The sequence below is a fragment of the Scyliorhinus canicula genome, chromosome 19, assembly GCF_902713615.1.
Source record: "Scyliorhinus canicula chromosome 19, sScyCan1.1, whole genome shotgun sequence".
Classification (NCBI taxonomy): Eukaryota; Metazoa; Chordata; class Chondrichthyes; order Carcharhiniformes; family Scyliorhinidae; genus Scyliorhinus; species Scyliorhinus canicula.
Genome location: NC_052164.1, coordinates 78,959,059 through 78,973,944, shown reverse-complemented (window position 1 = coordinate 78,973,944; position 14,886 = coordinate 78,959,059).

Genomic DNA, 14,886 nt, shown 5'->3' with positions numbered 1-14,886 from the left:
CGGGCAGTCCAGGTTGGGTGCGCAGCCGATTGGGGGCACTATGTTTAAGGTCCAGCTCTGCGGTCTGAGTCCGCCATGGGGCATGGCGCGGCCGCTGGAGGCCACCGGCGTGTGTGTGCGCGGCCTCTGATCCAGAAGTGCCGGGAGCTGTATCTGCAGGAAAAGCTACTGGTTTTACGATGGTTCACTGCTAGCCCCCTGCAGGGCTGTGAATATGTGGCCCTTTCACGCCAGTTGTTCTGGCCTGAAAGGCCACAGATTTTATGATGACGTGGGGACATAGTCCCAAAAACAGAGAATCCAGCCTCCTGTTTCCACTTGCAGGAGGGTCAATAACGAGTTAACACATGGCAAAAGAACCAGAGAGGATATGAGGAAAATCTTCTTCATCTGCGAGTTGCTATGACCTGGAATGCACTGTCTGAAAGGATGGCGGGAGCAGGCGTATCAGCAACTTTTAAAAATGAATTGAATATCCAATTGAAATGGAAGCAAATTCGTAGCTAAGGGAAAAGACCTGGGTAATGGGATTAGTCTGTAGCCTTTACAAAGAGTCAATATATCTACGATGAGTTGAATGTCCGATTTCTGTGCTTTATAATCATTTGTTTCTGATTACAGAGAAGCATTAACCTGAAATTTAGGTTGAATCTCAAAAGGTATTGGGCAAGTAGTTTGCAATGATGGAAGGGGATATCTTCTCCAGTGTGAGGATTTGAAGATAACTGTGATTTTGTTCCACATAGCGGAATGATTCATACAAAGGTATTGGTAAGTCTCAGAAAGGCAAATCTTCTATTTTTCTCTCACAATAACATATGAAACAATGAACCAATTATGAAGTGAAATAAACACATTTTGAAGATATTAGCATTTAAATTGTGCTGGGTCAGGGCACAGAATGCTGGACTATTGAAGATATTACAGGGCACTGATTTTTCAAACTGTCCAATAGATATTTAATTAGGTTCCAAACACTGGATGCATTTGACCGTCAGTTTGGTTCATCGACTGTCATCCATCTTTAAGCATTCTGTTTGCAGATAATTGATACACTCCTCTGAAGGGACTCAGATCAATTGTCAGCCGTACAACCATTAGCAACAAGTAACACATTCTCACAAAAGGCAATTGACAGGGAGGAAATAATGTGGCCTTTCTTGACATTGTTGCCTATTAAGTGCTGTTCTATCCCACACCCCACTGCATAGCGTTAGCCAATTTTGAGATCTGAGTTTTAATCACTACTCTGTATTGTGGTACAGTGATTCGCACTTCTGCCGCACAACGCCAAGGACCTGGATTCAAATCCAGCCTTGGCCGACTGTGTGGAGTTTGCAAGTTCTCCCTGTGTCTGCATGGGTTTCCTCTGATGCTCAGCTTTCCTCCCACAGTCCAAATACGTGCAGGTTAGGTGGATTGGCCATGCTAAATTACCCCTCAGGGTCCAAAGAGATGTAGGCTAGGTGGGGCTCCGGGGTTACAGAGATGGGGGTGGGGGGGGGGGGTGGGGGGCTAGCTAGGGTTCTCTTTCAGAGGTTTGGTGCTGATTCGATGGGCTGAATGGTTTTCTACTGCACTGTAGGGATTCTGTTCTATGGATAGAGCACAACTTTCAGGAATTTAAAACAGAACCATGCATGAAGCTGCTCAACTGGTGATATTTTAAGGCTACTTAAATAAAGTTTAACAACTTTAAATATTTGAAATATTTACGATATACAAAACCATGGACAGCCCTCACTTAGAGTGCTACAAGCAGTTTTGGGCAACTCTGTAGCCCCACCTGAGGAAGGATATTTTGGCCTTGGAGGGAGTGCAATGTAGGTTTACAAAAATGATACCTGGACTATTGGGGTTAAGTTACGAGGAGAGATCACACAAATTAGGCCTGTTTTGCTAGAATTTAGAAGGTTAAAGAGTGATCTGATCGAAGTATTCAAGGTATTAACAGGGAAAGAAAGATAACGATAAACTATTTCCACTGGTTGGCGATTCTAAATCTAGGGGGCACATTCACAAATTTAGGCCCAGACCATTCAGGAGAGATGTTAGGAAGCTCTTCTATTTGTTAATGATAACAAATAGAATGGTGGTAAAGGTTTGGAATTCTCTCCCACAAACAGAAGTTGAAGCTAGAACAGTTGTTAATCTTAAATCTGAGATAGATTTGTCAAGCAAGGATATTGGGAGATGTGTGGTGGTATGCATCACTGTAAATACACAAGGGGTTAATGTGAATACACTTAAGACTAGGTAAACACTAGAGGGAGCACCATAGACATCATGACAGGCAGACATACAGCTAATGAACACATAGAATAGGACACGACCAATGGGCAGTCAAGACACCCAGAGGTGACACTACCGCAAGGGGGCAACCCATATATAAGGACAGGGCACACATGCTCTTTCTCTTTCCACAGGTGACACAGGGGCAGATCGAACGCATCACACCCACACGTGCATTAGAGCAGACTGGTTAGTTAGACTGAGTTACTATAGCAAGATTAGCAGGAGAGTCGAACTCAAGTAGGAGAATTGTTAACTGTTCAATAAATGTGTTGAACCTCTCTCCAAGTCTGAACCTTCCTTTGTCAGAGTATACATCAAGGAAGCAGCTAATGCTACATGAAGAAGCATAACACAACAATATGTGCCAAAGGAAGGTCAGTTTGGCTACAGATCAGCCATGATCTCATTGAGAGATTAAATAGGATGCACTTTTGAAGGGCTGAATGGCCTGCTTCTGCACTGTAGGGATTCTATGAATTGCACAACAGGCTCGAGGTGCTGAAAGGCCTACTTCTGTTCCTATGTTCCTGTATGTTTCTACGACTTCAAATATGAATTTTCTTTATTACTTTCTCCTCGTAAATAAGTGAAAAGAGATTGACACTGTGGTTAGTGAGGCAATGCACTGCTCTGCCTCTGGCAGAAGCGAATGAATAAAAACAGGCTTTTTTTGTGTCAGAAATTACACTCGCTTCAAAGAATGAGACGAGCCCTCCTTTCCTTATCCAATCAGGACATCACTGAGGAAATGAAGTGTGCGGCGGCCTGAGGTAGTCTGGAGATGAGAATCAGAGTTTGTCTTCTGCTGGGTGATTTGCAACCACCAGTAGGGTTAATCCAATTCTCATTGCTCGATGAGCCTGCTGACTCAAGTACATAACATGGTGACATTGAATGAAATACATTGCACGTGTCACAGCACACAGCTGGGATGGGACTACAGAGTTCCATGCTCGTGTTGGAAGTCCCTGATTTAGTTTCTGAGTGTTGTGAAACCAACGCCTTCCATTCTTGAAATTGCACACATGCGGTTCTGCACTAACCACAGGCAACTTTTCAAATGATACATCATTTTCCAGCAATTTCAATGATTTAACTTGTGCTGCATTTCGGGCCAATAGTTCCTGTAATGGAAATACTGATGTTTAATGTTGGGCACTTGTCTATTCGGAACATTAGGAACAGGAGTAGGCCATTCAACGCCTTGAGCTTGTTCTGCCACTCAATGGTGGTTGGAAACCGCACCATTTATTCACATCTTGCTCCACATTATTTGATACTTCAATCCATCAAATGTCAATCGATCTCAGTCTGAAGAGTTCAGCATGTCCCGGCCTTTTGAGGAGGGAGTGAGTACTTAATACCGCTTCCGATGAAGGCAAGCATGCTGTATGCCTTCTTGACCACTCTATCGACCTGCGTTGTCACCTTCAGGGTACAATGGACCTGAGCTCCCAGATCTCTCTGTACATCAATTTTCCCCAAGACTCTTCCATTGACGTATAGTCTGCTCTTGAATTAGACCTTCCAAAATGCATCACCTCGCATTTGCCTGGATTAAACTCCATCTGCCATTTCTCTGCCCAACTCTCCAATTTATCTATATTTTGTTGTATTCTTTGACAGTCGCCTCGCTATCTGCAACTCCACCAATCTTAGTATCATCTGCAAACGTGCTCATCAGACCACCTATACCTTCGTCCAGATCATTTATGTATATCACAAACAACAGTGGTCCGAGCACGGATCCCTCTGCAACACCACCAGTCACCTTTCTCCATTTTGAGACACTCCCTTCCACCACTACTCTCTGTCTCCTGTCGCCCAGCCAGTTCTTTATCCATCTAGCTAGTACACCCTGAACCCCATACGACTTCACTTTTTCCATCAACCTGCCATGGGAAACTTTATCAAATGCTTTACTGAAGTCCATGTATATGACATCTACGGCCCTTCCCTCATCAATTAACTTTGTCACTTCCTCAAAGAATTCTATTAGGTTTGTAAGACATGACCTTCCCTGCACAAAACCATGCTGCCTATCACTGATAAGTCTATTTTCTTCCAAATGTGAATAGATCCTATCCTTCAGTATCTTCTCCAACAGTTTGCCTACCCCTGACATCAAGCTCACAGGTCTATAATTCCCTGGATTATCCCTGCTACCCTTCTTAAACAAAGGGACAACATTAGCAATTCTCCAGTACTCCGGGACCTCACCCGTGCTCAAGGATGCTGCAAAGATATCTGTTAAGGCCCCAACTATTTTGTCCCTCGCTTCCCTCAGCAACTTGGGATAGATCCCATCCGGTCCTAGGAACTTGTCCACCTTAATGCCTTTTAGAATACCCAAAACCTCCCCCTTCCTTATGCCGACATGACCTAGAGTATTTAAACACCCATCCCTAGCCTCAACATCCATCATGTCCCTCTCCTTGGTGAATACCGATGCAAAGTACTCATTAAGAAGCTCATCATTTCCTTTGATTCCACGCATAAATTCCCTCTTTTGTCTTTGAGTGGGCCAATCCTTTCTCTAGTTACCCTCTTGCTCCTTATATACGAATAAAAGGCTTTGGGATTTTCCTTAACCCTGTTACCCAAAGATATTTCATGACCCCTTTCAGCCCTCTTTATTGCGCGATTAAGAATTGTCCTACTTTCCCGATATTCCTCCAAAACTTCATCAGTTTTGAGTCACCTCAATCTTATATATGCTTCCTTTTTCATCTTAGCTAGTCTCACAATTCCACCCGTCATCCATGGTTCCCTAATCTTGCCATTTCTATCTCTAATTTTTACAGGAACATGTCTGTCCTGCACTCTAATCAACCTTTCCTTAAAAGACTCCCACATTTCAAATGTGGATTCACCCTTAAACAGCTGCTCCCAATCCACATTCCCTAGCTCCTGCCGAATTTTGTTATATTCTGCCTTTCCCCAATTTAGCACTCTTCCTTTAGGACCACTCTCGTCTTTGTCCATGAGTATTCTAAAACTTATGGAATTGTGATCGCTATTCCCAAAGTAATCGCCGACTGACACGTCAACAACCTGGCCGGGATCATTCCCCAATACCAGGTCCAGTATGACCCCTTCCCGAGTTGGACTATTTACATACTGCTCTAAAAAACTCTCCTGGATGCTCCTTACAAATTCTGCTCCATATATGCCTCCAACACTACATGAGTTCCATTCAATGTTGGGGAAGTTAAAATCTCCCATCACAACCACCCTATTGCTCCAACATTGTTCTATAACCTGTCTGCATATTTGTACCTCTACTTCACGCTCACTTTTGGGAGGCCTATAGTAAAGTCCCAACAATGTTACTGCACCCTTCCTATTTCTTAGCTCTATCCATATTGCCTCAGTGCTCGAATCCTCCATTGTGCCCTCCTTAATCACAGCTGTGATATCATCTCTGACCAGTAATGCAACTCCTCCACCCCTTTTACCTCCCTCTCTATCCTTCCTGAAGCATCTAAACCCTGGGATATTTAGTTGCCAGTCTTGACCATCCCTCAATCAAGTCTCAGTAATACCAATAACATCATATTCCCAGGTACTAATCCAAGCCCTAAATTCATCTGCCTTACCTGCTACACTTCTCGCATTAAAACAAATGCACCTCAGACCACCTGTCCCTTTGCGATCATCATCTCTTCCCTGTCTACTCTTCCCCTTAGTCACATTGAGTTTATTATCCAGTACCTTACTGGCTTTAGTTGCTGCCTCTTTACTGACCTCTAACTTCCTAATCTGGTTCCCATCCCCCTGCCACATTAGTTTAAAACCTCCCCAACAGTGTTAGCAAAAGCACCCCCGAGGACATTGGTTCCAGTCTTGCCCAGGGCTTAGGTGGGGTGCTCTTTCCAAGGGCCGGTGCAGACTTGACGGGCTGAATGACCTCCTTCTGCACGGTAAATTCTATGATGGTTCTATGATTGTATCGAGCTTCCTGAGTGATGTTAAAAATGATAACAAATAGAATTCAATGGCTTATCAAAGCTGACCAATAAAAAGTTTAATGGTTTTATTCTGCTGGTCCTACTTTTGCTGAAGTCCTGTGCATATAGTGTGCAACATATCTAGCATGGGGAAATAGTTCTACAGCCTTTAAATGTGGAATATTGAGGGGTGATCTGATTGAGAAATTGGATGTGATCAATCAGAGTGACCAGAACATTATGATGATTTGATCATCATCCCAACACAGTGGGGGTGTCAAGAGCTAGAACATTGGGATGTGATTTCTGAATTGCAGAGAGTCGTGTCTTGGGAGAAGGGAGGTGAGGGGATTACCCCAAAGTCACTGCGGTGGCTTAACAAGGCAGCTCACTACCTCAATCTCAAAAGTGATTAGGCATGGGCAATAAATGTTGGTCAAGCCAGTGATGTCAGATCTTATCAACAAATATATACATAAATATACGAAAATAAAAAGAATTTTGAAAAATGTATAAATGGCCAGTCGAACCACGCAAAAGCAACTTTCAGAATGTTGACCCTTGTGACAATTTAGAAAATGGCAGCACAGTGTGACAGAGCAGATATTCTCATTGGGTGTCTCAGTGAGTTAATATTATGGTGAGAAACATTTTTGCAGTAACATTAGACACACCCTGCCATACATATAACCACGCCATATATGTAACACTGTTATTTGTGTTCTGCTTTCAGGGGGCTCTGTCACAATGCTGAGTGCTGCTATCTCCTGTGTACTCCCACCCCCGTCGGGTCGAAGAATTGGCGGGGGGCGACGTGAATCCCACCCCCCCCCCCCCGCTCCAACGCTAGCTGCGGAACTCTTCAGCGCCGGTTTTTGGACGGGGCGGGTATTGCATTCCACCGGTCGCGGACCGTTGACAGCGCGCCCGCCGGCGATTCTCCGTTCCCCAATCGGACGAGGGGACACCAGTTTTCGGCCAGTCCCGCCGGTGTGGATTAGCCAAGGTCCATACCGGTGGGACCTGGCTTTGAGGGTGGCGTGCAGAGTCCTCAGGGGGGCACGGGGGGATCTGGCCTCCGGGGGGTGGGGGGGGCAGGGGGGGGGGGCCTGGTCCACGATCAGGGTCCACCAACCTGCGGGCGGGCCTGTGCCATGGGGACACTCTTTCCCTGCGCGCCGGCTTGTGTAAGGCTCCGCGATGGCCGGCGCGGAGAAGAAACCCCCAACGCATGCGCAGGAATCACGCCAGCGGTTCTGCGCATGCGCCAGAACACGCCGGCACTTCTGACCGGCGCCAACTCGCGCCGGTCAGCGGAGGCACTTCGGCCCCGGTTGGCACGGCGCCAACCATTCCAGCGCTGGCCTAGCCCCCGGAAATGTGGAGGATTCCACAAATTCCGGGCGGCCCAACACCGGAGTGGTTCACGCCACTCTTTGGCGCCGGTACGGACCGCCCCCTCCGGTTGTGGGAGAATCCTGCCCATGTTCTGTCACCATTTCTCAATTTGAGATTTACTTTCAATCTTGCATGTGAACTTTATTCAGGATATTCCGCTGAATTAAAATGCACATTTCATGTGCGTCTTCTCCCAGTGTGAGGCATTGCTTGAAGGATTATGGATTGGAGAATGTGATGTGAATTTCTGTCTGCAAAATTCCCCAATCTTGCTAAACATCAGAAAATCAGAAAGAATGAAAATTGTAGCTGCCGCCCTCTGCACCTGTTTCTCTGGATGTACAGTTATTTTAAGTCAAGAATGAACTGGCAACAAGGCCTTGCAATATTTTCACTTGTGTGTGTAAGACCTGATGTGACCATCAATTCACATGACACATGGTTGGAAGTGAACGGTGGTTTTAATAATCTAACAACGGAGCCTGCCTGCGACAAAATGAACTCTAGATGAACTGGCAGGCAGGCTCAGATTGCCAAGCTTTATACAACCAGTTGGTGGGAGGAGCCATGGGCGGAGCCAAGGGTGGAGCCCAGTACAAACTCCCGTACACTCCCAGTACATTTCCCCCTAGGGGCAGAGCCGCGCAACTGCTCGTGTGCCGAGCTTACACAGACATAGTACAACATATGTAATACAGTGTGAATTACGCTACTGTGATTCACCACAAGACCATTGTAACAACCCTCACGAGATCCATAGGGACACCTCAATGGATTTACTTGTGGGACTCATGGAATACGAGGTCCCTTGCGAGTGGGTGGTGGCACGCCCAACTGGGGCTCATAAATCCGCCTAATGAAAGCCGGCCCGGAATGGGGACCGACATGATCGGTAGTCCCGGTTTTGACCTTTGAACCGTAAGCTGTGCTGCTGCCTTTATTTTGTGCTAGTTTATGAAACATTGTTTAACTTAACTTCTTGGACCTCCTGAACTTTTATAACCCTCTCTCTCTGAAAGTTGCTGTCCACTCAAGATCAATGGCACACAACAACTTGGATATTGCTCCACTAATTGAGGTGCACCTTTATTTGTGCCACTAAGAAACAGCACATACTTAGTAGCCTTGCGAGTCGGAGTTCATCTCAGTGGCCAATCCGTTGATGAGCTCTCATTACTCATCTTCAGAGTGACTGACTAAACTCTTCATGCATCTGCAGCAATTATATATTTCCGTGCCTTCTGTGTGCCCTTTGTGTGCCCCCCCCCTCCGATGTTGGCTCCGAGGCGACAGGGGTATCCACTGCGGTCATGGCTAATGACACCTATACGGAAGCCACAGATCGAGGCGAAAACCCGCTACATGATGCCCTTGCAGCAACCAGGGACGTGATCGAGCGGTACTTCGGCATTCTGAAGATGAGTTTCAGGTGAATGGACTACTCTGGAAGGAACCTTAAGTATAGCGCTAAGAGGATCTCCCACATCTTGGTGGCATACTGCAACCTCCACAACATAATGCAGCAGAGGGGTGACGTGCAGGAGGATGGAGATGAATGCCAGTCTTTGTCCGACAAGGAAGACGCAGGTAAGGGTGAGGATGGGCAAGACATGGGGCCCGGGCAGGCACAAGAGGCTTTAATAGCCTCCAGGTTCACTGACTAGGGGACCTGGCCAGCGGCATTGACATCTCCCCATGGCAGGCCAACCGCTCCCATGAACCCCCTGCCTGCACAAACCACCCCCCTCATACCCTGTTGCGGGTGTGGGTTAGTGGTGAGAGTGTGGGGATCGGGGTGGTGACACACATGATACCTCTGCGATACTACCTGCCTGCAGGATGCGGGCTCTGGGTTGGCAGTGACAGCAGGGCCGACCCATGGGATGGAGCATGATTTCAGCTCAGTCTTGGATGAGCTCTGGTGCTCTGTATCGTTCGACAACGCCTGACGCCTGCCCACGGAAGCACTTTCCTCCAACCATGTGGGTGATTCCTGCACGCGAGCTGGCCAGATTCCATGACATGGTCCCATCGAATCCTGGGTGGGATGGCAGATGTGGGGGTGGTGTTGGTTGGGGGGGGGGGTAGAACACCGGAGCAGTGAACACTGTCTGAACTGTGGCCCTTGGACCAAGCCCGGGTGCCCCAGGTGGCACGGAGCCATGCTGTTCTGCCCGCTGCCTACCAGATGCGCCAGGGACAGGAGGGGGGAAGGATTCCGAGGTGTTATGCTGTACTGGCACCTCCCCTGCCCGAGGATTCACCAGCACGGGCCTTATCACCTCCTCCCTTGGGTGCCCGATGGCTCCCAGGCTACTCCATGGGACAGGGATGCGATGGAGCTATCCCCTGAGGCTGTTCAGTGCAGCTAAAGTAAAGACGTGACAGATCAGAGTGCAGTGTATGATCATAATTGTTAGCTTAATCTAATCTTAGTTCATTATATTACTAGTCAATGTATTAAAGTGAAATAACTCATAAGTATATTATTTTATTACTCAATAAATAATTTGTCATCAACTGGAAGACTTCGACTGTTTATCAAGTTAAATACAACTCGGCAAGACAAATGAATAATATTTATCTTACATTTCTGGTATATAACAGCCCACATCTGCCCTAACCAGTGTCTTGATACTTGTGGCCATGTAGCACAGGGAGTGAACCACCTCGCTCTGGGACTGCACCACATAATGCTGCAACTATGCCACCACCTTCTGGGTCTGTGCCACATTAGCCAGTGAACAAAGAACAAAGAAAAGTACAGCACAGGAACAGGCCTTTAGGCCCTCCAAGCCTGTGTCGACCATGCTGCCTGTCTAAACTAAAATCTTCTGCACTTCCGGGTTCCGTATCCCTCTATTGCCCCTTTCAGTGATCTGTGGACCTGTACACTTAGATCTCTCTGACCGTCAATACTGTTGAGGGTTCTACCATTCACTGTATATTCCCTACCTGTATTAGACCTTCCAAAATGTATTACCTCACATTTGTCCAGATTAAACTCCATCTGCCATCTCTCCGTCCAAGTCTCTAAATTATCTAAATCCTGCTGTATCCTCTGACAGTCCTCATCACTATCCGCAATTCCACCAACCTTTGTCATAGGTAGATTTGTCATAGAATTTACAGTGCAGAAGGAGGCCATTCAGCCCATCGAGTCTGCATCGGCTCTTGGAAAGAGCACCCTACCCAAGGTCCACACCTCCACCCTATCCCCATAACCCAGTAACCCCACCCAACACTAAGGGCAATTTTGGACACTAAGGGCAATTTAGCATGGCTAATCCACCTAACCTGCACATCTTTGGACTGTGGAAGGAAACCGAAGCACCCGGAGGAAACCCACACGCACACGGGGAGAATGTGCAGACTCTGCACAGACAGTGACCTAAGCCGGGAATCAAACCTGGGACCCTGGAGCTGTGAAGCAATTGTGCTAACAACAATGCTACCATGCTGCCCACTATATTGTCTGCAAAAACTTACTAATCAGACCAGTTACATTTTCCTCCAAATCATTTATATATACTACGAACAGCAAAGGTCCCAGTACTGATCCCTGTGGAACACCACTCATCACAGCCTTCCAATCAAAAAAGCACCCTTCCATTGCTACTCTCTGCCTTCTATGACCTAGCCAGTTCTGTATCCATCTTGCCAGCTCACCCCTGATCCCATGTGACTTCACCTTCTGTACCAGCCTGCCAAGAGTGATCTTGTCAAAAGCCTTACAGAAATCCATATAGACAACATCCATTCCCCTACCTGCATCTATCATCTTTGTGACCTCCTTGAAAAACACTATCAAGTTAGTGAGACACGACCTCCCGTTCACAAAACCATGCCGTCACTCGCTAAGACGTCCATTTGCTTCCAAATTGGAGTAGATTCTGTCTCGAAGAATTCTCTCCAGTAATTTCCGTACCACTGATGGAAGGCTCACCGGCCTGTAGTTCCCAGGATTAACCTTGCTACCCTTCTTAAACAAAGGAATGACATTGGCTATTCTCCAGTCCTTCGGGACATCACCTGAAGACAGTGAGGATCCAAAGATTTCTGTCAAGGCCTCAACAATTTCCTCTCTAGCATAGAACATGGAACATAGAACATACAGTGCAGAAGGGGCCATTCGGCCCATCGAGTCTGCACCTACCCACTTAAGCCCTCACTTCTACCCTATGCCCGTGAACCAATAACCCCTCCAAACCTTTTTTGGTCACTATTAGCCATTTATTATGGCCAATCCACCTAACCTGCACGTCTTTGGACTGTGGGAGGAAACCGGAGCATCCGGAGGAAACCCACACAGACATGGGGAGGACGTGCAGACTCAGCACAGACAGTGACCCAGCAAGGTATCAAACCTGGGACCCTGGCACTGTGAAGCCACAGTGCTAAGCACTTGTGCTACTGGCTGCCCATCAGTATTCTGAAGGTAGATCCCATCAGGCCCTGGGGACTTATCTACCTTAATATTTTTCAAGACGCCCAGCACCTCGTCTTTTTGGATCTCAATGTGACCCAGGCTATCTACACACCCTTCTCCAGACTCAACATCCACCAATTCCTTCTCTTTGGTGAATACTGATGCAAAGTATTCATTTAGTACCTCGCCCATTTCCTCTGGCTCCATACATAGATTCCCTCACTTGTCCTTCAGTGGGCCCACCCTTTCCCTGGCTACCCTCTTGCTTTTAATGAATGTGTAAAAAGCCTTGGGATTTTCCTTAACACTATTTGCCAATGACTTTTCGTGACCCCTTTTAGCCCTCCTGACTCCTTGCTTAAATTCCTTCCTACTTTCCTTATATTCCACACAGGCTTCGTCTGTTCTCAGACTTCTAGCCCTGACAAATGCCTCCTTTTTCTTTTTGACGAGGTCTACAATATCTCTCGTTATCCAAGGTTCCCAAAATTTGCCGTATTTATCCTTCTTCTGCACAGAAACATGCCGGTCCTGAATTCCTTTCAACTGACATTTGAAAGCCTCCCACATGTCAGATGTTAATTTACCCTCAAACATCCTCCCCCAATCTAGGGGCGAGATTCTCCCATATGGGGAGAAATCGTAAGGCTGGCGTCAAACCCGGGCGGGTTTGACGCCAGGCCCCCCCTTCCCGACCGGGAACCGATTCTGGTCCCCGGTCGGGGCTAGCAGCCCGACGCCGTAAGCTCCGGCATCATGGGCTTAACGAATTTCGTTAAGCCCGCTTGCCGGAGTTAACGCCGGCTGACGTGTCATATGACGTCAGCCGCGCATGCACGGATTGGAAGACTCCAACCCGCGCATGCACGGATGACGTCATCGCGCACTTGCGCGAAACCCGCGCATGCGCAGGCCGGGTTGCCCCTCAGCCGCCCCGCGAATGGATACTGCGGGGCGGCGGAAGGAGAAATAGTGCGCGGGCATCGGGCCCGCTGCCCGCGATCGGTGCCCACCGATCGCGGGCCCATGGCACCCTTGGCACGGCCGTGGTACTGCCGTGCCAATCGGTGCCATGGTTATAAAATGCGAGTGTTTACGGCCGTTTTTACGAACGGCCAGACCAGGTGTGTTTGCCGTTCGTAAAAACAGCCGTAAAGGGCTGGGAACTCGGCCCATCTATCAGCTGTGAATCGCTGCCGGCCGTAAAATAACGGCGGCAGCGATTCGTGTCGGGAGTTGGGCGTGGGGGGGGGGGAGAATAGCGGGAGGGCGTCGGAACAGCGTGGCCGTAAAATTTTACGAGCCACGCTATTCTCCGCACCGTCGGGAGTGCAGAGAATCTCGCCCTAGATTCTTCAGTTCCCGCCTAATATTGTTATAATTAGCCTTCCCCCAATTTAGCTCATTCACCCTAGACTCACTCTTATCCTTGTTCATCAGCACTTTAAAATTTACTGAATTGTGGTCACTGTTCCCGAAATGCTCTCCTACTGAAACTTCTACCACCTAGCCTGGTTCATTCCCCAATACCAGGTCCAGTATAGCCCCTTCCCTAGTTGGACGATCTACATATTGTTTTAAGAAGCCCTGCTGGATGCTCCTTACAAACTCTGCCCCGTCCAAGCCCCTAGCATTGGGCTGGATTCTCCGTAGCCCTTCGTAACGCGGGTTGCCTGCGAAAAAAATCGGTGTTAATCACTCCGGCGTCGGGGCCTTCTTTAAGGCCGCTATTCTCCGTTCCCGGAGGGGCCAGCAGCTGACTGACGCTATACGCGTCAGTTTCTCCAGCTGCGGAAGTGGTGAGACCCGGCGTATTTTGGAGGAGGAGAGAGACAGACCCGGCATTTGGGGGGGGGGTGGGGTGTGTTCCGGCATTGGGGGGGGGGGGTGTGTTCCGGCATTGGGGGGGGGGGGTGTGTTCCGGCATTGGGGGGGGGGGGTGTGTTCCGGCATTGTGGGGGGGGGGGGGGTGTTCCGGCATTGTGGGGGGGGGTGTTCCGGCATTGTGGGGGGGGGGGGGTGTTCCGGTATTTGGGGGGGGGGGGTTGGGGGCAGCGGCGGGCAGAGAGGGGGGCGACGGATGCCCGGGGCCAACGCACCGTCGCCCCCCCCTCTGTACGCCGCTGCCCCTACCCCAACCCCCCCCCTCACCACCCCTACCTCAACCCCCCCCCCTCACCACCCCTACCTCAACCCCCCCCCCTCACCACCCCACCTCCCTCCCCACCCCACCTCCCTCCCCACCACCCCTACCTCCCTCCCCACCACCCCTACCTCCCTCCCCACCACACCTACCCCCCTCCAACGCCGGGTCCCCCCCCCCTCAACGCCGGGTCCCCCCCCCTCAACGCCGGGTCCCCCCCCCTCAACGCCGGGTCCCCCCCCCTCAACGCCGGGTCCCCCCCCTCAACGCCAGGTCCCCCCCCCCTCAACGCCGGGTCCCCCCCTCAACGCCAGTTCCCCCCCCCTCAACGCCGGGTCACCCCCCCCTCAACGCCGGGTCCCCCCCCCCCTCAACGCAGGTACCCACACCACCTCAACGCCGGTACCCACACCCCGTCCCCCTCCCTCTGAAGGCCGGTACCCACACCCCCCCTCTCTCCTCCTCCCCCCCTCCCTCCCTCCCTCCCTCCCTCCTCCCCCCCTTCCTTCCTCCGTTAGTGGGGGGGGGGTGCGGCGTTAGTGGGGGGTGGGGGTGGGGGTGTGGGGGTGCGGCGTTGGAGGGGGGTAGGGGTGGTGAAGGGGGTAGGGGTGGTGAAGGGAGGGGGTTGGGGTAGGGGCAGCTGCGTGCAGAGGGGGGGCGACGGTGCGTTG